This window comes from Lissotriton helveticus, chromosome 5_1 (assembly GCF_964261635.1).
Source record: "Lissotriton helveticus chromosome 5_1, aLisHel1.1, whole genome shotgun sequence".
In the NCBI taxonomy this organism is placed as follows: Eukaryota; Metazoa; Chordata; class Amphibia; order Caudata; family Salamandridae; genus Lissotriton; species Lissotriton helveticus.
This window is the reverse complement of record NC_136065.1, coordinates 1452549398-1452572236: the sequence shown is the minus strand read 5'-3', so window position 1 is coordinate 1452572236 and position 22839 is coordinate 1452549398.

Here is a 22839-nt window from a genome sequence, read left to right as displayed (position 1 = left end):
GGCACGCAGGTGCGTAACCCGGGCTCGTCAGCCCCACCAGCTCAAGGGAGCTTGAATATAAAAGAAAGTCCAATTGGTCGCACACTGCTTGTCCTATCAGCGTGTTCCCCCAAAGCATTGTGGTCCATGAAGTAAGCATCAGCGGGTGCGCCTCTGCCAGGGTCTTGAGAAAAAATCACTGTTGCGTAGGCCATTCCTGGACACGTGTTTCGAGGTTGTTACCTCTCGTCAGCAGGGAATAGGCATATATGTAGGGGTGCTACTTAGGCTGCCAAAAAATATCCTCAGGTCCGGTACCACTCGTGGCACGCAGGTGCGTAACCCGGGCTCGTCAGCCCCACCAGCTCAAGGGAGCTTGAATATAAAAGAAAGTCCAATTGGTCGCACACTGCTTGTCCTATCAGCGTGTTGCCCCAAAGCATTGTGGTCCATGAAGTAAGCATCAGCGGGTGTGCCTCTGACAGGGTCTTGAGCAAAATATCACTGTCGCGTTGGCCATCCCTGGACCCGTGTTTCGAGGTTGTTACCTCTCGTCAGCAGGGAATAGGCATATATGTAGGGGTGCTGCGTAGGCTGCCAAAAAATATCCTCAGGTCCGGTACCACTCGTGGCACGCACGTGCGTAACCCGGGCTCGTCAGCCCCACCAGCTCAAGGGAGCTTGAATATAAAAGAAAGTCCAATTGGTCGCACACTGCTTGTCCGATCAGCGTATTCCCCCAAAGCATTGTGGTCCATGAAGTAATCATCAGCGGGTGCGCCTCTGCCAGGGTCTTGAGCAAAAAATCACTGTTGCGTAGGCCATTCCTGGACACGCGTTTCGAGGTTGTTACCTCTCGTCAGCAGGGAATAGGCATATATGTAGGGGTGCTGCTTAGGCTGCCAAAAAATATCCTCAGGTCCGGTACCACTCGTGGCACGCAGGTGCGTAACCCGGGCTCGTCAGCCCCACCAGCTCAAGGGAGCTTGAATATAACAGAAAGTCCAATTGGTCGCACACTGCTTGTCCTATCAGCGTGTTGCCCCAAAGCATTGTGGTCCATGAAGTAAGCATCAGCGGGTGCGCCTCTGCCAGGGTCTTGAGCAAAAAATCACTGTCGTGTTGGCCTTCCCTGGACACGTGTTTCGAGGTTGTTACCTCTCATCAGCAGGGAATAGGCATATATGTAGGGGTGCTGCGTACGCTGCCAAAGAATATCCTCAGGTCCGGTACCACTCGTGGCACGCAGGTGCGTAACCCGGGCTCGTCAGCCCCACCAGCTCAAGGGAGCTTGAAAATAAAAGAAAGTCCAATTGGTCGCACACTGCTTGTCCTATCAGCGTGTTGCCCCAAAGCATTGTGATCCATGAAGTAAGCATCAGCGGGTGCGCCTCTGCCAGGGTCTTGAGCAAAAAATCACTGTTGCGTAGGCCATTCCTGGACACGTGTTTCGAGGTTGTTACCTCTCGTCAGCAGGAAATAGGCATATATGTAGGGGTGCTGCTTAGGCTGCCAAAAAATATCCTCAGGTCCGGTACCACTCATGGCACACAGGTGCGTAACCCGGGCTCGTCAGCCCCACCAGCTCAAGGGAGCTTGAATATAACAGAAAGTCCAATTGGTCGCACACTGCTTGTCCTATCAGAGTGTTGCCCCAAAGCATTGTGGTCCATGAAGTAAGCATCAGCGGGTGCGCCTCTGCCAGGGTCTTGAGCAAAAAATCACTGTTGCGTTGGCCATCCCTGGACACGTGTTTTGAGGTTGTTACCTCTCATCAGCAGGGAATAGGCATATATGTAGGGGTGCTGCGTAGGCTGCCAAAAAATATCCTCAGGTCCGGTACCACTCGTGGCATGCAGGTGCGTAACCCGGGCTCGTCAGCCCCACCAGCTCAAGGGAGCTTGAAAATAAAAGAAAGTCCAATTGGTCGCACACTGCTTGTCCTATCAGCGTGTTGCCCCAAAGCATTGTGGTCCATGAAGTAAGCATCAGCGGGTGCGCCTCTGCCAGGGTCTTGAGCAAGAAATCACTGTCGCGTTGGCCATCCCTGGACACGTGTTTCGAGGTTGTTACCTCTCGTCAGCAGCGAATAGGCATATATGTAGGGGTGCTGCGTAGGCTGCCAAAAAATATCCTCAGGTCCGGTACCACTCGTGGCACGCAGGTGCGTAACCCGGGCTCGTCAGCCCCACCAGCTCAAGGGAGCTTGAATATAAAAGAAAGTTCAATTGGTCGCACACTGCTTGTCCTATAATCGTGTTGCCCCAAAGCATTGGGGTCCATGAAGTAAGCATCAGCGGGTGCCCCTCTGCCAGGGTCTTGAGCAAAAAATCACTGTCGCGTTGGCCATCCCTGGACATGTGTTTCGAGGTTGTTACTTGTTGTCAGCAGGGAATAGGCATATATGTAGGGGTGCTGCGTAGTCTGCCAAAATATCCTCAGGTCCGGTACCACTCGTGGCACGCAGGTGCGTAACCCGGGCTCGTCAGCCCCACCAGAAGAAGGGAGCTTGAATATAAAAGAAAGTCCAATTGGTCGCACACTGCTTGTCCTATCAGCGTGTTGCCCCAAAGCATTGTGGTCCATAAGTAAGCATCAGCGGGTGCGCCTCTGCCAGGGTCTTGAGCAAAAAATCACTGTCGCGTTAGCCATCCCTGGACACGTGTTTCAAGGTTGTTACCTCTCGTCAGCAGGGAATAGGCATATATGTAGGGGTGCTGAGTAGGCTGCCAAAAAATATCCTCAGGTCCGGTACCACTCGTGGCACGCAGGTGCGTAACCTGGGCTCGTCAGCCCCACCAGCTCAAGGGAGCTTGAATATAAAAGAAAGTCCAATTGGTCGCACACTGCTTGTCCTATCAGCGTGTTGCCCCAAAGCATTGTGGTCCATGAAGTAAGCATCAGCGGGTGCGCCTCAGTCAGGGTCTTGAGCAAAAAATCACTGTTGCGTTGGCCATCCCTGGACCCGTGTTTGGAGGTTGTTACCTCTCGTCAGCAGGGAATAGGCATATATGTAGGGGTGCTGCGTAGGCTGCCAAAAAATATCCTCAGGTCCGGTACCACTCGTGGCACGCACGTGCGTAACCCAGGCTCGTCAGCCCCACCAGCTCAAGGGAGCTTGAATATAAAAGAAAGTCCAATTGGTCGCACACTGCTTGTCCTATCAGCGTCTTGCCCCAAAGCATTGTGGTCCATGAAGTAAGCATCAGCGGGTGCGCCTCTGCCAGGGTCTTGAGCAAAAAATCACCGTCGCGTTGGCCATCCCTGGACACGTGTTTCGAGGTTGTTACCTCTCGTCAGCAGGGAATAGGCATATATGTAGGGGTGCTGCGTAGGCTGCCAAAAAATATCCTCTGGTCCGGTACCACTCATGGCACGCAGGTGCGTAACCCGGGCTCGTCAGCCCCACCAGCTCAAGGTAGCTTGAATATAAAAGAAAGTCCAATTGGTCGCACACTGCTTGTCCTATCAGCGTGTTGCCCCAAAGCATTGGGGTCCATGAAGTAAGCATCAGCGGGTGCGCCTCTGCCAGGGTCTTGAGCAAAAAATCACTATCGCGTTGGCCATCCCTGGACACGTGTTTCGAGGTTGTTACCTCTCGTCAGCAGGGAAAAGGCATATATGTAGGGGTGCTGCGTAGTCTGCCAAAATATCCTCAGGTCCGGTACCACTCGTGGCACGCAGGTGCGTAACCCGGGCTCGTCAGCCCCACCAGCTCAAGGGAGCTTGAATATAAAAGAAAGTCCAATTGGTCGCACACTGCTTGTCCTATCAGCGTGTTGCCCCAAAGCATTGTGGTCCATGAAGTAAGCATCAGCGGGTGCGCCTCTGTCAGGGTCTTGAGCAAAAAATCACTGTCGCGTTAGCCATCCCTGGACACGTGTTTCAAGGTTGTTACCTCTCGTCAGCAGGGAATAGGCATATATGTAGGGGTGCTGAGTAGGCTGCCAAAAAATATCCTCAGGTCCGGTACCACTCATGGCACGCAGGTGCGTAACCTGGGCTCGTCAGCCCCACCAGCTCAAGGGAGCTTGAATATAAAAGAAAGTCCAATTGGTCGCACACTGCTTGTCCTATCAGCGTGTTGCCCCAAAGCATTGTGGTCCATGAAGTAAGCATCAGCGGGTGCGCCTCTGTCAGGGTCTTGAGAAAAAATCACTGTCGCGTTAGCCATCCCTGGACACGTGTTTCAAGGTTGTTACCTCTCGTCAGCAGGGAATAGGCATATATGTAGGGGTGCTGCGTAGGCTGCCAAAAAATATCCTCTGGTCCGGTACCACTCGTGGCACGCAGGTGCGTAACCCGGGCTCGTCAGCCCCACCAGCTCAAGGGAGCTTGAATATAAAAGAAAGTCCAATTGGTCGCACACTGCTTGTCCTATCATCGTGTTGCCCCAAAGCATTGGGGTCCATGAAGTAAGCATCAGCGGGTGCCCCTCTGCCAGGGTCCTGAGCAAAAAATCACTGTCGCGTTGGCCATCCCTGGACACGTGTTTCGAGGTTGTTACTTCTCGTCAGCAGGGAATAGGCATATATGTAGGGGTGCTGCGTAGTCTGCCAAAATATCCTCAGGTCCGGTACCACTCGTGGCACGCAGGTGCGTAACCCGGGCTCGTCAGCCCCACCAGCTCAAGGGAGCTTGAATATAAAAGAAAGTCCAATTGGTCGCACACTGCTTGTCCTATCAGCGTGTTGCCCCAAAGCATTGTGATCCATGAAGTAAGCATCAGCGGGTGCGCCTCTGCCAGGGTCTTGAGCAAAAAATCACTGTTGCGTAGGCCATTCCTGGACACGTGTTTCGAGGTTGTTACCTCTCGTCAGCAGGAAATAGGCATATATGTAGGGGTGCTGCTTAGGCTGCCAAAAAATATCCTCAGGTCCGGTACCACTCATGGCACACAGGTGCGTAACCCGGGCTCGTCAGCCCCACCAGCTCAAGGGAGCTTGAATATAACAGAAAGTCCAATTGGTCGCACACTGCTTGTCCTATCAGAGTGTTGCCCCAAAGCATTGTGGTCCATGAAGTAAGCATCAGCGGGTGCGCCTCTGCCAGGGTCTTGAGCAAAAAATCACTGTTGCGTTGGCCATCCCTGGACACGTGTTTTGAGGTTGTTACCTCTCATCAGCAGGGAATAGGCATATATGTAGGGGTGCTGCGTAGGCTGCCAAAAAATATCCTCAGGTCCGGTACCACTCGTGGCATGCAGGTGCGTAACCCGGGCTCGTCAGCCCCACCAGCTCAAGGGAGCTTGAAAATAAAAGAAAGTCCAATTGGTCGCACACTGCTTGTCCTATCAGCGTGTTGCCCCAAAGCATTGTGGTCCATGAAGTAAGCATCAGCGGGTGCGCCTCTGCCAGGGTCTTGAGCAAGAAATCACTGTCGCGTTGGCCATCCCTGGACACGTGTTTCGAGGTTGTTACCTCTCGTCAGCAGCGAATAGGCATATATGTAGGGGTGCTGCGTAGGCTGCCAAAAAATATCCTCAGGTCCGGTACCACTCGTGGCACGCAGGTGCGTAACCCGGGCTCGTCAGCCCCACCAGCTCAAGGGAGCTTGAATATAAAAGAAAGTTCAATTGGTCGCACACTGCTTGTCCTATAATCGTGTTGCCCCAAAGCATTGGGGTCCATGAAGTAAGCATCAGCGGGTGCCCCTCTGCCAGGGTCTTGAGCAAAAAATCACTGTCGCGTTGGCCATCCCTGGACATGTGTTTCGAGGTTGTTACTTGTTGTCAGCAGGGAATAGGCATATATGTAGGGGTGCTGCGTAGTCTGCCAAAATATCCTCAGGTCCGGTACCACTCGTGGCACGCAGGTGCGTAACCCGGGCTCGTCAGCCCCACCAGAAGAAGGGAGCTTGAATATAAAAGAAAGTCCAATTGGTCGCACACTGCTTGTCCTATCAGCGTGTTGCCCCAAAGCATTGTGGTCCATAAGTAAGCATCAGCGGGTGCGCCTCTGCCAGGGTCTTGAGCAAAAAATCACTGTCGCGTTAGCCATCCCTGGACACGTGTTTCAAGGTTGTTACCTCTCGTCAGCAGGGAATAGGCATATATGTAGGGGTGCTGAGTAGGCTGCCAAAAAATATCCTCAGGTCCGGTACCACTCGTGGCACGCAGGTGCGTAACCTGGGCTCGTCAGCCCCACCAGCTCAAGGGAGCTTGAATATAAAAGAAAGTCCAATTGGTCGCACACTGCTTGTCCTATCAGCGTGTTGCCCCAAAGCATTGTGGTCCATGAAGTAAGCATCAGCGGGTGCGCCTCAGTCAGGGTCTTGAGCAAAAAATCACTGTTGCGTTGGCCATCCCTGGACCCGTGTTTGGAGGTTGTTACCTCTCGTCAGCAGGGAATAGGCATATATGTAGGGGTGCTGCGTAGGCTGCCAAAAAATATCCTCAGGTCCGGTACCACTCGTGGCACGCACGTGCGTAACCCAGGCTCGTCAGCCCCACCAGCTCAAGGGAGCTTGAATATAAAAGAAAGTCCAATTGGTCGCACACTGCTTGTCCTATCAGCGTCTTGCCCCAAAGCATTGTGGTCCATGAAGTAAGCATCAGCGGGTGCGCCTCTGCCAGGGTCTTGAGCAAAAAATCACCGTCGCGTTGGCCATCCCTGGACACGTGTTTCGAGGTTGTTACCTCTCGTCAGCAGGGAATAGGCATATATGTAGGGGTGCTGCGTAGGCTGCCAAAAAATATCCTCTGGTCCGGTACCACTCATGGCACGCAGGTGCGTAACCCGGGCTCGTCAGCCCCACCAGCTCAAGGTAGCTTGAATATAAAAGAAAGTCCAATTGGTCGCACACTGCTTGTCCTATCAGCGTGTTGCCCCAAAGCATTGGGGTCCATGAAGTAAGCATCAGCGGGTGCGCCTCTGCCAGGGTCTTGAGCAAAAAATCACTATCGCGTTGGCCATCCCTGGACACGTGTTTCGAGGTTGTTACCTCTCGTCAGCAGGGAAAAGGCATATATGTAGGGGTGCTGCGTAGTCTGCCAAAATATCCTCAGGTCCGGTACCACTCGTGGCACGCAGGTGCGTAACCCGGGCTCGTCAGCCCCACCAGCTCAAGGGAGCTTGAATATAAAAGAAAGTCCAATTGGTCGCACACTGCTTGTCCTATCAGCGTGTTGCCCCAAAGCATTGTGGTCCATGAAGTAAGCATCAGCGGGTGCGCCTCTGTCAGGGTCTTGAGCAAAAAATCACTGTCGCGTTAGCCATCCCTGGACACGTGTTTCAAGGTTGTTACCTCTCGTCAGCAGGGAATAGGCATATATGTAGGGGTGCTGAGTAGGCTGCCAAAAAATATCCTCAGGTCCGGTACCACTCATGGCACGCAGGTGCGTAACCTGGGCTCGTCAGCCCCACCAGCTCAAGGGAGCTTGAATATAAAAGAAAGTCCAATTGGTCGCACACTGCTTGTCCTATCAGCGTGTTGCCCCAAAGCATTGTGGTCCATGAAGTAAGCATCAGCGGGTGCGCCTCTGTCAGGGTCTTGAGAAAAAATCACTGTCGCGTTAGCCATCCCTGGACACGTGTTTCAAGGTTGTTACCTCTCGTCAGCAGGGAATAGGCATATATGTAGGGGTGCTGCGTAGGCTGCCAAAAAATATCCTCTGGTCCGGTACCACTCGTGGCACGCAGGTGCGTAACCCGGGCTCGTCAGCCCCACCAGCTCAAGGGAGCTTGAATATAAAAGAAAGTCCAATTGGTCGCACACTGCTTGTCCTATCAGCGTGTTGCCCCAAAGCATTGTGGTCCATGAAGTAAGCATCAGCGGATCTTGAGCACGCAGGTGCGTAACCCGGGCTCGTCAGCCCCACCAGCTCAAGGGAGCTTGAATACAACAGAAAGTCCAATTGGTCGCACACTGCTTGTCCTATCGGGGTTTTGCCCCAAAGCATTGTGGTCCATGAAGTAAGCATCAGTGGGTGCGCCTCTGCCAGGGTCTTGAGGAAAAAATCAATGTCGCGTTGGCCATCCCTGGACATGTGTTTCGAGGTTGTTACCTCTCGTCAGCAGGGATTAGGCATATATGTAGAGGTGCTGCGTAGGCTGCCAAAAAATATCCTCAGGTCCGGTACCACTCGTGGCACGCAGGTGCGTAACCCGGGCTCGTCAGCCCCACCAGCTCAAGGGAGCTTGAATATAAAAGAAAGTCCAATTGGTCGCACACTGCTTGTCCTATCAGCGTATTCCCCCAAAGCATTGTCGTCCATGAAGTAAGCATCAGCGGGTGCGCCTCTGCCAGGGTCTTGAGCAAAAAATCACTGTTGCGTAGGCCATTCCTGGACACGTGTTTCGAGGTTGTTACCTCTCGTCAGCAGGGAATAGGCATATATGTAGGGGTGCTGCTTAGGCTGCCAAAAAATGTCCTCAGGTCCAGTACCACTCGTGGCACGCAGGTGCGTAACCCGGGCTCGTCAGCCCCACCAGCTCAAGGGAGCTTGAATATAACAGAAAGTCCAATTGGTCGCACACTGCTTGTCCTATCAGCGTGTTGCCCCAAAGCATTGTGGTCCATGAAGTAAGCATCAGCGGGTGCGCCTCTGCCAGGGTTTTGAGCAAAAAATCACTGTCGCGTTGGCCATCCCTGGACACGTGTTTCGAGGTTGTTACCTCTCATCAGCAGGGAATAGAGATATATGTAGGGGTGCTGGGTAGGCTGCCAAAAAATATCCTCAGGTCCGGTACCACTCGTGGCACGCAGGTGCGTAACCCGGGCTCGTCAGCTCCACCAGCTCAAGGGAGCTTGAAAATAAAAGAAAGTCCAATTGGTCGCACACTGCTTGTCCTATCAGCGTGTTGCCCCAAAGCATTGTGGTCCATGAAGTAAGCATCAGCGGGTGCGCCTCTGCCAGGGTCTTGAGCAAGAAATCACTGTCGCGTTGGCCATCCCTGGAAACGTGTTTCGAGGTTGTTACCTCTCGTCAGCAGGGAATAGGCATATATGTAGGGGTGCTGCGTAGGCTGCCAAAAAATATCCTCAGGTCCGGTACCACTCGTGGCACGCAGGTGCGTAACCCGGGCTCGTCAGCCCCACCAGCTCAAGGGAGCTTGAATATAAAAGAAAGTCCAATTGGTCGCACACTGCTTGTCCTATCATCGTGTTGCCCCAAAGCATTGGGGTCCATGAAGTAAGCATCAGCGGGTGCCCCTCTGCCAGGGTCTTGAGCAAAAAATCACTGTCGCGTTGGCCATCCCTGGACACGTGTTTCGAGGTTGTTACTTCTCGTCAGCAGGGAATAGGCATATATGTAGGGGTGCTGCGTAGTCTGCCAAAATATCCTCAGGTCCGGTACCACTCGTTGCACGCAGGTGCGTAACCCGGGCTCGTCAGCCCCACCAGAAGAAGGGAGCTTGAATATAAAAGAAAGTCCAATTGGTCGCACACTGCTTGTCCTATCAGCGTGTTGCCCCAAAGCATTGTGGTCCATGAAGTAGGCATCAGCGGGTGCGCCTCTGCCAGGGTCTTGAGCAAAAAATCACTGTCGCGTTAGCCATCCCTGGACACGTGTTTCAAGGTTGTTACCTCTCGTCAGCAGGGAATAGGCATATATGTAGGGGTGCTGAGTAGGCTGCCAAAAAATATCCTCAGGTCCGGTACCACTCGTGGCACGCAGGTGCGTAACCTGGGCTTGTCAGCCCCACCAGCTCAAGGGAGCTTGAATATAAAAGAAAGTCCAATTGGTCGCACACTGCTTGTCCTATCAGCGTGTTGCCCCAAAGCATTGTGGTCCATGAAGTAAGCATCAGCGGGTGCGCCTCTGTCAGGGTCTTGAGCAAAAAATCACTGTCGCGTTGGCCATCCCTGGACCCGTGTTTGGAGGTTGTTACCTCTCGTCAGCAGGGAATAGGCATATATGTAGGGGTGCTGCGTAGGCTGCCAAAAAATATCCTCAGGTCCGGTACCACTCGTGGCGCGCACGTGCGTAACCTGGGCTCGTCAGCCCCACCAGCTCAAGGGAGCTTGAATTTAAAAGAAAGTCCAATTGGTCGCACACTGCTTGTCCTATCAGCGTCTTGCCCCAAAGCATTGTGGTCCATGAAGTAAGCATCAGCGGGTGCGCCTCTGCCAGGGTCTTGAGCAAAAAATCACTGTCGCTTTGGCCATCCCTGGACACCTGTTTCGAGGTTGTTACCTCTCGTCAGCAGGGAATAGGCATATATGTAGGGGTGCTGCGTAGGCTGCAAAAAAATATCCTCTGGTCCGGTACAACTCGTGGCACGCAGGTGCGTAACCCGGGCTCATCTGCCCCACCAGCTCAAGGGAGCTTGAATATAAAAGAAAGTCCAATTGGTCGCACACTGCTTGTCCTATCAGCGTGTTGCCCCAAAGCATTGGGGTCCATGAAGTAAGCATCAGCGGGTGCGCCTCTGCCAGGGTCTTGAGCAAAAAATCACTGTCGCGTTGGCCATCCCTGGACACGTGTTTTGAGGTTGTTACCTCTCGTCAGCAGGGAATAGGCATATATGTAGGGGTGCTGCGTAGTCTGCCAAGATATCCTCAGGTCTGGTACCACTCGTGGCACGCAGGTGCGTAACCCGGGCTCGTCAGCCCCACCAGCTCAAGGGAGCTTGAATATAAAAGAAAGTCCAATTGGTCGCACACTGCTTGTCCTATCTGCGTGTTGCCCCAAAGCATTGTGGTCCATGAAGTAAGCATCAGCGGGTGCGTTTCTGTCAGGGTCTTGAGCAAAAAATCACTGTCGCGTTGGCCATCCCTGGACTCGTGTTTCGAGATTGTTACCTCTCGTCAGCAGGGAATAGGCATATATGTAGGGGTTCTGAGTAGGCTGCCCAAAAATATCCCCAGGTCCGGTACCACTCGTGGCACGCAGGTGCGTAACCTGGGCTCGTCAGCCCCACCAGCTCAAGGGAGCTTGAATATAAAAGAAAGTCCAATTGGTCACACACTGCTTGTCCTATCAGCGTGTTGCCCCAAAGCATTGTGGTCCATGAAGTAAGCATCAGCGGGTGCGCCTCTGTCAGGGTCTTGAGCAAAAAATCACTGTCGCGTTGGCCATCCCTGGACCCGTATTTCGAGGTTGTTACCTCTCGTCAGCAGGGAATAGGCATATATGTAGGGGTGCTGCGTAGGCTGCCAAAAAATATCCTCAGGTCCCGTACCACTCGTGGCACGCACGTGCGTAACCCGGGCTTGTCAGCCCCACCAGCTCAAGGGAGCTTGAATATAAAAGAAAGTCCAATTGGTCGCACACTGCTTGTCCTATCAGCGTGTTGCCCCAAAGCATTGTGGTCCATGAAGTAAGCATCAGCGGGTGCGCCTCTGCCAGGGTCTTGAGCAAAAAATCACTGTCGCATTGGCCATCCCTGGACCCGTGTTTCGTGGTTGTTACCTCTCGTCAGCAGGGAATAGGCATATATGTAGGGGTGCTGCGTAGGCTGCCAAAAAATATCCTCAGGTCCGGTACCACTCGTGGCACGCAGGTGCGTAACCCGGGCTCGTCAGCCCCACCAGCTCAAGGGAGCTTGAATATAAAAGAAAGTCCAATTGGTCGCACACTGCTTGTCCTATCAGCGTATTCCCCCAAAGCATTGTGGTCCATGAAGTAAGCATCAGCGGGTGCGCCTCTGCCAGGGTCTTGAGCAAAAAATCACTGTCGCGTTGGCCATCCCTGGACACGTGTTTCGAGGTTGTTACCTCTCATCAGCAGGGAATAGGCATATATGTAAGGGTGCTGCGTAGGCTGCCAAAAAATATCCTCAGGTCCGGTACCACTCGTGGCACGCAGGTGCGTAACCCGGGCTCGTCAGCCCCACCAGCTCAAGGGAGCTTGAAAATAAAAGTAAGTCCAATTGGTCGCACACTGCTTGTCCTATCAGCGTGTTGCCCCAAAGCATTGTGGTCCATGAAGTAAGCATCAGCGGGTGCGCCTCTGCCAGGGTCTTGAGCAAGAAATCACTGTCGCGTTGGCCATCCCTGGACACGTGTTTCGAGGTTGTTACCTCTCGTCAGCAGGGAATAGGCATATATGTAGGGGTGCTGCGTAGGCTGCCAAAAAATATCCTCAGGTCCGGTACCACTCGTGGCACGCAGGTGCGTAACCCGGGCTCGTCAGCCCCACCAGCTCAAGGGAGCTTGAATATAAAAGAAAGTCCAATTGGTCGCACACTGCTTGTCCTATCATCGTGTTGCCCCAAAGCATTGGGGTCCATGAAGTAAGCATCAGCGGGTGCCCCTCTGCCAGAGTCTTGAGCAAAAAATCACTGTCGCGTTGGCCATCCCTGGACACGTGTTTCGAGGTTGTTACTTCTCGTCAGCAGGGAATAGGCATATATGTAGGGGTGCTGCGTAGTCTGCCAAAATATCCTCAGGTCCGGTACCACTCGTGGCACGCAGGTGCGTAACCCAGGCTCGTCAGCCCCACCAGCTCAAGGGAGCTTGAATATAAAAGAAAGTCCAATTGGTCGCACACTGCTTGTCCTATCAGCGTGTTGCCCCAAAGCATTGTGGTCCATGAAGTAAGCATCAGCGGGTGCGCCTCTGCCAGGGCCTTGAGCAAAAAATCACTGTCGCGTTAGCCATCCCTGGACACGTGTTTCAAGGTTGTTACCTCTCGTCAGCAGGGAATAGGCATATATGTAGGGGTGCTGAGTAGGCTGCCAAAAAATATCCTCAGGTCCGGTACCACTCATGGCACGCAGGTGCGTAACCTGGGCTCGTCAGCCCCACCAGCTCAAGGGAGCTTGAATATAAAAGAAAGTCCAATTGGTCGCACACTGCTTGTCCTATCAGCGTGTTGCCCCAAAGCATTGTGGTCCATGAAGTAAGCATCAGCGGGTGCGCCTCTGCCAGGGTCTTGAGCAAAAAATCACTATCGCGTTGGCCATCCCTGGACACGTGTTTCGAGGTTGTTACCTCTCGTCAGCAGGGAATAGGCATATATGTAGGGGTGCTGCGTAGTCTGCCAAAATATCCTCAGGTCCGGTACCACGCGTGGCACGCAGGTGCGTAACCCGGGCTCGTCAGCCCCACCAGCTCAAGGGAGCTTGAATATAAAAGAAAGTCCAATTGGTCGCACACTGCTTGTCCTATCAGCGTGTTGCCCCAAAGCATTGTGGTCCATGAAGTAAGCATCAGCGGGTGCGCCTCTGTCAGGGTCTTGAGCAAAAAATCACTGTCGCGTTAGCCATCCCTGGACACGTGTTTCAAGGTTGTTACCTCTCGTCAGCAGGGAATAGGCATATATGTAGGGGTGCTGAGTAGGCTGCCAAAAAATATCCTCAGGTCCGGTACCACTCATGGCACGCAGGTGCGTAACCTGGGCTCGTCAGCCCCACCAGCTCAAGGGAACTTCAATATAAAAGAAAGTCCAATTGGTCGCACACTGCTTGTCCTATCAGCGTGTTGCCCCAAAGCATTGTGGTCCATGAAGTAAGCATCAGCGGGTGCGCCTCTGTCAGGGTCTTGAGAAAAAATCATTGTCGCGTTAGCCATCCCTGGACACGTGTTTCAAGGTTGTTACCTCTCGTCAGCAGGGAATAGGCATATATGTAGGGGTGCTGCGTAGGCTGCCAAAAAATATCCTCTGGTCCGGTACCACTCGTGGCACGCAGGTGCGTAACCCGGGCTCGTCAGCCCCACCAGCTCAAGGGAGCTTGAATATAAAAGAAAGTCCAATTGGTCGCACACTGCTTGTCCTATCAGCGTGTTGCCCCAAAGCATTGTGGTCCATGAAGTAAGCATCAGCGGATCTTGAGCACGCAGGTGCGTAACCCGGGCTCGTCAGCCCCACCAGCTCAAGGGAGCTGAATACAACAGAAAGTCCAATTGGTCGCACACTGCTTGTCCTATCGGGGTTTTGCCCCAAAGCATTGTGGTCCATGAAGTAAGCATCAGTGGGTGCGCCTCTGCCAGGGTCTTGAGGAAAAAATCAATGTCGCGTTGGCCATCCCTGGACATGTGTTTCGAGGTTGTTTCCTCTCGTCAGCAGGGATTAGGCATATATGTAGGGGTGCTGCGTAGGCTGCCAAAAAATATCCTCAGGTCCGGTACCACTCGTGGCACGCAGGTGCGTAACCCGGGCTCGTCAGCCCCACCAGCTCAAGGGAGCTTGAATATAAAAGAAAGTCCAATTGGTCGCACACTGCTTGTCCTATCAGCGTATTCCCCCAAAGCATTGTCGTCCATGAAGTAAGCATCAGCGGGTGCGCCTCTGCCAGGGTCTTGAGCAAAAAATCACTGTTGCGTAGGCCATTCCTGGACACGTGTTTCGAGGTTGTTACCTCTCGTCAGCAGGGAATAGGCATATATGTAGGGGTGCTGCTTAGGCTGCCAAAAAATGTCCTCAGGTCCAGTACCACTCGTGGCACGCAGGTGCGTAACCCGGGCTCGTCAGCCCCACCAGCTCAAGGGAGCTTGAATATAACAGAAAGTCCAATTGGTCGCACACTGCTTGTCCTATCAGCGTGTTGCCCCAAAGCATTGTGGTCCATGAAGTAAGCATCAGCGGGTGCGCCTCTGCCAGGGTTTTGAGCAAAAAATCACTGTCGCGTTGGCCATCCCTGGACACGTGTTTCGAGGTTGTTACCTCTCATCAGCAGGGAATAGACATATATGTAGGGGTGCTGGGTAGGCTGCCAAAAAATATCCTCAGGTCCGGTACCACTCGTGGCACGCAGGTGCGTAACCCGGGCTCGTCAGCTCCACCAGCTCAAGGGAGCTTGAAAATAAAAGAAAGTCCAATTGGTCGCACACTGTTTGTCCTATCAGCGTGTTGCCCCAAAGCATTGTGATCCATGAAGTAAGCATCAGCGGGTGCGCCTCTGCCAGGGTCTTGAGCAAGAAATCACTGTCGCGTTGGCCATCCCTGGAAACGTGTTTCGAGGTTGTTACCTCTCGTCAGCAGGGAATAGGCATATATGTAGGGGTGCTGCGTAGGCTGCCAAAAAATATCCTCAGGTCCGGTACCACTCGTGGCACGCAGGTGCGTAACCCGGGCTCGTCAGCCCCACCAGCTCAAGGGAGCTTGAATATAAAAGAAAGTCCAATTGGTCGCACACTGCTTGTCCTATCATCTTGTTGCCCCAAAGCATTGGGGTCCATGAAGTAAGCATCAGCGGGTGCCCCTCTGCCAGGGTCTTGAGCAAAAAATCACTGTCGCGTTGGCCATCCCTGGACACGTGTTTCGAGGTTGTTACTTCTCGTCAGCAGGGAATAGGCATATATGTAGGGGTGCTGCGTAGTCTGCCAAAATATCCTCAGGTCCGGTACCACTCGTGGCACGCAGGTGCGTAACCCGGGCTCGTCAGCCCCACCAGAAGAAGGGAGCTTGAATATAAAAGAAAGTCCAATTGGTCGCACACTGCTTGTCCTATCAGCGTGTTGCCCCAAAGCATTGTGGTCCATGAAGTAGGCATCAGCGGGTGCGCCTCTGCCAGGGTCTTGAGCAAAAAATCACTGTCGCGTTAGCCATCCCTGGACACGTGTTTCAAGGTTGTTACCTCTCGTCAGCAGGGAATAGGCATATATGTAGGGGTGCTGAGTAGGCTGCTAAAAAATATCCTCAGGTCCGGTACCACTCGTGGCACGCAGGTGCGTAACCTGGGCTTGTCAGCCCCACCAGCTCAAGGGAGCTTGAATATAAAAGAAAGTCCAATTGGTCGCACACTGCTTGTCCTATCAGCGTGTTGCCCCAAAGCATTGTGGTCCATGAAGTAAGCATCAGCGGGTGCGCCTCTGTCAGGGTCTTGAGCAAAAAATCACTGTCGCGTTGGCCATCCCTGGACCCGTGTTTGGAGGTTGTTACCTCTCGTCAGCAGGGAATAGGCATATATGTAGGGGTGCTGCGTAGGCTGCCAAAAAATATCCTCAGGTCCGGTACCACTCGTGGCGCGCACGTGCGTAACCTGGGCTCGTCAGCCCCACCAGCTCAAGGGAGCTTGAATTTAAAAGAAAGTCCAATTGGTCGCACACTGCTTGTCCTATCAGCGTCTTGCCCCAAAGCATTGTGGTCCATGAAGTAAGCATCAGCGGGTGCGCCTCTGCCAGGGTCTTGAGCAAAAAATCACTGTCGCTTTGGCCATCCCTGGACACCTGTTTCAAGGTTGTTACCTCTCGTCAGCAGGGAATAGGCATATATGTAGGGGTGCTGCGTAGGCTGCAAAAAAATATCCTCTGGTCCGGTACAACTCGTGGCACGCAGGTGCGTAACCCGGGCTCATCTGCCCCACCAGCTCAAGGGAGCTTGAATATAAAAGAAAGTCCAATTGGTCGCACACTGCTTGTCCTATCAGCGTGTTGCCCCAAAGCATTGGGGTCCATGAAGTAAGCATCAGCGGGTGCGCCTCTGCCAGGGTCTTGAGCAAAAAATCACTGTCGCGTTGGCCATCCCTGGACACGTGTTTTGAGGTTGTTACCTCTCGTCAGCAGGGAATAGGCATATATGTAGGGGTGCTGCGTAGTCTGCCAAGATATCCTCAGGTCTGGTACCACTCGTGGCACGCAGGTGCGTAACCCGGGCTCGTCAGCCCCACCAGCTCAAGGGAGCTTGAATATAAAAGAAAGTCCAATTGGTCGCACACTGCTTGTCCTATCTGCGTGTTGCCCCAAAGCATTGTGGTCCATGAAGTAAGCATCAGCGGGTGCGTTTCTGTCAGGGTCTTGAGCAAAAAATCACTGTCGCGTTGGCCATCCCTGGACTCGTGTTTCGAGATTGTTACCTCTCGTCAGCAGGGAATAGGCATATATGTAGGGGTTCTGAGTAGGCTGCCCAAAAATATCCCCAGGTCCGGTACCACTCGTGGCACGCAGGTGCGTAACCTGGGCTCGTCAGCCCCACCAGCTCAAGGGAGCTTGAATATAAAAGAAAGTCCAATTGGTCACACACTGCTTGTCCTATCAGCGTGTTGCCCCAAAGCATTGTGGTCCATGAAGTAAGCATCAGCGGGTGCGCCTCTGTCAAGGTCTTGAGCAAAAAATCACTGTCGCGTTGGCCATCCCTGGACCCGTATTTCGAGGTTGTTACCTCTCGTCAGCAGGGAATAGGCATATATGTAGGGGTGCTGCGTAGGCTGCCAAAAAATATCCTCAGGTCCCGTACCACTCGTGGCACGCACGTGCGTAACCCGGGCTCGTCAGCCCCACCAGCTCAAGGGAGCTTGAATATAAAAGAAAGTCCAATTGGTCGCACACTGCTTGTCCTATCAGCGTGTTGCCCCAAAGCATTGTGGTCCATGAAGTAAGCATCAGCGGGTGCGCCTCTGCCAGGGTCTTGAGCAAAAAATCACTGTCGCATTGGCCATCCCTGGACCCGTGTTTCGTGGTTGTTACCTCTCGTCAGCAGGGAATAGGCATATATGTAGGGGTGCTGCGTAGGCTGCCAAAAAATATCCTCAGGTCCGGTACCACTCGTGGCACGCAGGTGCGTAACCCGGGCTCGTCAGCCCCACCAGCTCATGGGAGCTTGAATATAAAAGAAAGTCCAATTGGTCGCACACTGCTTGTCCTATCAGCGTATTCCCCCAAAGCATTGTGGTCCATGAAGTAAGCATCAGCGGGTGCGCCTCTGCCAGGGTCTTGAGCAAAAAATCACTGTCGCGTTGGCCATCCCTGGACACGTGTTTCGAGGTTGTTACCTCTCATCAGCAGGGAATAGGCATATATGTAAGGGTGCTGCGTAGGCTGCCAAAAAATATCCTCAGGTCCGGTACCACTCGTGGCACGCAGGTGCGTAACCCGGGCTCGTCAGCCCCACCAGCTCAAGGGAGCTTGAAAATAAAAGTAAGTCCAATTGGTCGCACACTGCTTGTCCTATCAGCGTGTTGCCCCAAAGCATTGTGGTCCATGAAGTAAGCATCAGCGGGTGCGCCTCTGCCAGGGTCTTGAGCAAGAAATCACTGTCGCGTTGGCCATCCCTGGACACGTGTTTCGAGGTTGTTACCTCTCGTCAGCAGGGAATAGGCATATATGTAGGGGTGCTGCGTAGGCTGCCAAAAAATATCCTCAGGTCCGGTACCACTCGTGGCATGCAGGTGCGTAACCCGGGCTCGTCAGCCCCACCAGCTCAAGGGAGCTTGAATATAAAAGAAAGTCCAATTGGTCGCACACTGCTTGTCCTATCATCGTGTTGCCCCAAAGCATTGGGGTCCATGAAGTAAGCATCAGCGGGTGCCCCTCTGCCAGAGTCTTGAGCAAAAAATCACTGTCGCGTTGGCCATCCCTGGACATGTGTTTCGAGGTTGTTACTTCTCGTCAGCAGGGAATAGGCATATATGTAGGGGTGCTGCGTAGTCTGCCAAAATATCCTCAGGTCCGGTACCACTCGTGGCACGCAGGTGCGTAACCCAGGCTCGTCAGCCCCACCAGCTCAAGGGAGCTTGAATATAAAAGAAAGTCCAATTGGTCGCACACTGCTTGTCCTATCAGCGTGTTGCCCCAAAGCATTGTGGTCCATGAAGTAAGCATCAGCGGGTGCGCCTCTGCCAGGGTCTTGAGCAAAAAATCACTGTCGCGTTAGCCATCCCTGGACACGTGTTTCAAGGTTGTTACCTCTCGTCAGCAGGGAATAGGCATATATGTAGGGGTGCTGAGTAGGCTGCCAAAAAATATCCTCAGGTCCGGTACCACTCATGGCACGCAGGTGCGTAACCTGGGCTCGTCAGCCCCACCAGCTCAAGGGAGCTTGAATATAAAAGAAAGTCCAATTGGTCGCACACTGCTTGTCCTATCAGCGTGTTGCCCCAAAGCATTGTGGTCCATGAAGTAAGCATCAGCGGGTGCGCCTCTGTCAGGGTCTTGAGCAAAAAAACACTGTCGCGTTGGCCATCCCTGGACCCTTGTTTCGAGATTGTTACCTCTCGTCAGCAGGGAATAGGCATATATGTAGGGGTGCTGCGTAGGCTGCCAAAAAATATCCTCTGGTCCGGTACCACTCGTGGCACGCAGGTGCGTAACCCGGGCTCGTCAGCCCCACCAGCTCAAGGGAGCTTGAATATAAAAGAAAGTCCAATTGGTCGCACACTGCTTGTCCTATCAGCGTGTTGCCCCAAAGCATTGTGGTCCATGAAGTAAGCATCAGCGGATCTTGAGCACGCAGGTGCGTAACCCGGGCTCGTCAGCCCCACCAGCTCAAGGGAGCTTGAATACAACAGAAAGTCCAATTGGTCGCACACTGCTTGTCCTATCGGGGTTTTGCCCCAAAGCATTGTGGTCCATGAAGTAAGCATCAGCGGGTGCGCCTCTGCCAGGGTCTTGAGGAAAAAATCAATGTCGCGTTGGCCATCCCTGGACACGTGTTTCGAGGTTGTTACCTCTCGTCAGCAGGGATTAGGCATATATGTAGGGGTGCTGCGTAGGCTGCCAAAAAATATCCTCAGGTCCGGTACCACTCGTGGCACGCAGGTGCGTAACCCGGGCTCGTCAGCCCCACCAGCTCAAGGGAGATTGAATATAAAAGAAAGTCCAATTGGTCGCACACTGCTTGTCCTATCAGCGTATTCCCCCAAAGCATTGTCGTCCATGAAGTAAGCATCAGCGGGTGCGCCTCTGCCAGGGTCTTGAGCAAAAAATCACTGTTGCGTAGGCCATTCCTGGACACCTGTTTCGAGGTTGTTACCTCTCGTCAGCAGGGAATAGGCATATATGTAGGGGTGCTGCGTAGGCTGCCAAAAAATATCCTCTGGTCCGGTACCACTCGTGGCACGCAGGTGCGTAACCCGGGCTCGTCAGCCCCACCAGCTCAAGGGAGCTTGAATATAAAAGAAAGTCCAATTGGTCGCACACTGCTTGTCCTATCAGCGTGTTGCCCCAAAGCATTGTGGTCCATGAAGTAAGCATCAGCGGATCTTGAGCACGCAGGTGCGTAACCCGGGCTCGTCAGCCCCACCAGCTCAAGGGAGCTTGAATACAACAGAAAGTCCAATTGGTCGCACACTGCTTGTCCTATCGGGGTTTTGCCCCAAAGCATTGTGGTCCATGAAGTAAGCATCAGCGGGTGCGCCTCTGCCAGGGTCTTGAGGAAAAAATCAATGTCGCGTTGGCCATCCCTGGACACGTGTTTCGAGGTTGTTACCTCTCGTCAGCAGGGATTAGGCATATATGTAGGGGTGCTGCGTAGGCTGCCAAAAAATATCCTCAGGTCCGGTACCACTCGTGGCACGCAGGTGCGTAACCCGGGCTCGTCAGCCCCACCAGCTCAAGGGAGATTGAATATAAAAGAAAGTCCAATTGGTCGCACACTGCTTGTCCTATCAGCGTATTCCCCCAAAGCATTGTCGTCCATGAAGTAAGCATCAGCGGGTGCGCCTCTGCCAGGGTCTTGAGCAAAAAATCACTGTTGCGTAGGCCATTCCTGGACACCTGTTTCGAGGTTGTTACCTCTCGTCAGCAGGGAATAGGCATATATGTAGGGGTGCTGCTTAGGCTGCCAAAAAATGTCCTCAGGTCCAGTACCACTCGTGGCACGCAGGTGCGTAACCCGGGCTCGTCAGCCCCACCAGCTCAAGGGAGCTTGAATATAACAGAAAGTCCAATTGGTCGCACACTGCTTGTCCTATCAGCGTGTTGCCCCAAAGCATTGTGGTCCATGAAGTAAGCATCAGCGGGTGCGCCTCTGCCAGGGTTTTGAGCAAAAAATCACTGTCGCGTTGGCCATCCCTGGACACGTGTTTCGAGGTTGTTACCTCTCATCAGCAGGGAATAGACATATATGTAGGGGTGCTGGGTAGGCTGCCAAAAAATATCCTCAGGTCCGGTACCACTCGTGGCACGCAGGTGCGTAACCCGGGCTCGTCAGCTCCACCAGCTCAAGGGAGCTTGAAAATAAAAGAAAGTCCAATTGGTCGCACACTGCTTGTCCTATCAGCGTGTTGCCCCAAAGCATTGTGGTCCATGAAGTAAGCATCAGCGGGTGCGCCTCTGCCAGGGTCTTGAACAAGAAATCACTGTCGCGTTGGCCATCCCTGGAAACGTGTTTCGAGGTTGTTACCTCTCGTCAGCAGGGAATAGGCATATATGTAGGGGTGCTGCGTAGGTTGCCAAAAAATATCCTCAGGTCCGGTACCACTCGTGGCACGCAGGTGCGTAACCCGGGCTCGTCAGCCCCACCAGCTCAAGGGAGCTTGAATATAAAAGAAAGTCCAATTGGTCGCACACTGCTTGTCCTATCATCGTGTTGCCCCAAAGCATTGGGGTCCATGAAGTAAGCATCAGCGGGTGCCCCTCTGCCAGTGTCTTGAGCAAAAAATCACTGTCGCGTTGGCCATCCCTGGACACGTGTTTTGAGGTTGTTACCTCTCATCAGCAGGGAATAGGCATATATGTAGGGGTGCTGCGTAGGCTGCCAAAAAATATCCTCAGGTCCGGTACCACTCGTGGCACGCAGGTGCGTAACCCGGGCTCGTCAGCCCCACCAGCTCAAGGGAGCTTGAAAATAAAAGAAAGTCCAATTGGTCGCACACTGCTTGTCCTATCAGCGTGTTGCCCCAAAGCATTGTGGTCCATGAAGTAAGCATCAGCGGGTGCGCCTCAGCCAGGGTCTTGAGCAAAAAATCACTGTTGCGTAGGCCATTCCTGGACACGTGTTTCGAGGTTGTTACCTCTCGTCAGCAGGGAATAGGCATATATGTAGGGGTGCTGCTTAGGCTGCCAAAAAATATCCTCAGGTCCGGTACCACTCGTGGCACGCAGGTGCGTAACCTGGGCTCGTCAGCCCCACCAGCTCAAGGGAGCTTGAATATAAAAGAAAGTCCAATTGGTCGCACACTGCTTGTCCTATCAGCGTGTTGCCCCAAAGCATTGTGGTCCATGAAGTAAGCACCAGCGGGTGCGCCTCTGTCAGGGTCTTGAGCAAAAAATCACTGTCGCGTTGGCCATCCCTGGACCCGTGTTTCGAGGTTGTTACCTCTCGTCAGCAGGGAATAGGCATATATGTAGGGGTGCTGCGTAGGCTGCCAAAAAATATCCTCAGGTCCGGTACCACTCGTGGCACGCACGTGCGTAACCCGGGCTCGTCAGCCCCACCAGCTCAAGGGAGCTTGAATATAAAAGAAAGTCCAATTGGTCGCACACTGCTTGTCCTATCAGCGTATTCCCCCAAAGCATTGTGGTCCATGAAGTAAGCATCAGCGGGTGCGCCTCTGCCAGGGTCTTGAGCAAAAAATCAATGTCGCGTTGGCCATCCCTGGACACGTGTTTCGAGGTTGTTACCTCTCGTCAGAAGGGATTAGGCATATATGTAGGGGTGCTGCGTAGGCTGCCAAAAAATATCCTCAGGTCCGGTACCACTCGTGGCACGCAGGTGCGTAACCCGGGCTCGTCAGCCCCACCAGCTCAAGGGAGCTTGAATATAACAGAAAGTCCAATTGGTCGCACACTGCTTGTCCTATCAGCGTGTTGCCCCAAAGCATTGTGGTCCATGAAGTAAGCATCAGCGGGTGCGCCTCTGCCAGGGTCTTGAGCAAAAAATCACTGTCGCGTTGGCCTTCCCTGGACACGTGTTTCGAGGTTGTTACCTCTCATCAGCAGGGAATAGGCATATATGTAGGGGTGCTGCGTAGGCTGCCAAAAAATATCCTCAGGTCCGGTACCACTCGTGGCACGCAGGTGCTTAACCCGGGCTCGTCAGCCCCACCAGCTCAAGGGAGCTTGAAAATAAAAGAAAGTCCAATTGGTCGCACACTGCTTGTCCTATCAGCGTGTTGCCCCAAAGCATTGTGGTCCATGAAGTAAGCATCAGCGGGTGCGCCTCTGCCAGGGTCTTGAGCAAAAAATCACTGTTGCGTAGGCCATTCCTGGACACTTGTTTCGAGGTTGTTACCTCTCGTCAGCAGGGAATAGGCATATATGTAGGGGTGCTGCTTAGGCTGCCAAAAAATATCCTCAGGTCCGGTACCACTCGTG